This window comes from Hyperoodon ampullatus, assembly GCF_949752795.1.
Source record: "Hyperoodon ampullatus genome assembly, chromosome: 18".
In the NCBI taxonomy this organism is placed as follows: Eukaryota; Metazoa; Chordata; class Mammalia; order Artiodactyla; family Ziphiidae; genus Hyperoodon; species Hyperoodon ampullatus.
The window spans coordinates 61,407,402-61,408,258 of record NC_136931.1 but is presented as its reverse complement, the minus strand read 5'-3'; the positions used below and the strand labels follow the sequence as shown (position 1 = coordinate 61,408,258).

Here is an 857-nt window from a genome sequence, read left to right as displayed (position 1 = left end):
ATGGCAGGTGAAAAGGCTGAGAAACCAGGTACTAAGGAGAAAAAACCTGAAGCCAAGAAGGCTGAGGCTGGTGACAAGGTTAAAAAGGTGAAGCAGGCTAAGAAGGGGAAGCCCCACTGCAGCTGAAACCCTGTCCTGGTCAGAGGAATTGGCAGATATTCCCGATCGGCTATGTATTCCAGAAAGGCCTTGTACAAGAGGAATTATTCAGCATCTAAATCCAAGGTTGAAAAGAAAAAGAAGGTGAAGGTCCTTGCTATTGTCACAAAACCAGTTGGTCACCACTGGTTTTACCCAGTGTTACCCAGGTGGTTAGACTTCGCAAAATGCCTAGGTATCATCCTACTGAAGATGTGCCTTGAAAGCTGTTGAGTCACGGCAAAAACCCTTCAGTAAGCATGTGAGAAAACTGCGCGCTAGCATCACTCCTGGGACCATTCTGATTATCCTCACTGGGCACCACAGAGGCAAGAGGGTCATTTTCCTGAAGCAGCTGATCGGTGGCTTTGCTACTTGTGACTGGGTCTCTGTCCCTCAATCGAGATCCTCTGCGGAGAACACACCAGAAATTTGTCATTGCCACTTCCACCAAAATTGATATCAGTGGTGTGAAAATCCCAGAACATCTCACTGACGCTTACTTCAAGAAGAAGCTGCGTAAGCCCAGGCACCAGGAAGGTGAGATCTTCAACACACACAGAGAGAAATACGAGATTACAGAGCAGCGCAAGGTTGATCAAAAAGCTGTGGACTCACAAGTTCTGTGAAGAATCAAAGCTGTTCCTCAGCTCCAGGGCTACCTCCGCTCTGTGTCTGCTCTCACAAACAGAATTTATCCTCACAAAGCAGAGTTCTAA

General features: G+C 47.1%; 1 pseudogene across 1 annotated transcript; it reads left to right on the top strand.

Moving 5' to 3' along the window:
- Positions 1-857, top strand: LOC307066409 (large ribosomal subunit protein eL6-like; annotated as a pseudogene). Its single transcript has one exon. The product of its transcript is annotated as a large ribosomal subunit protein eL6-like (transcript).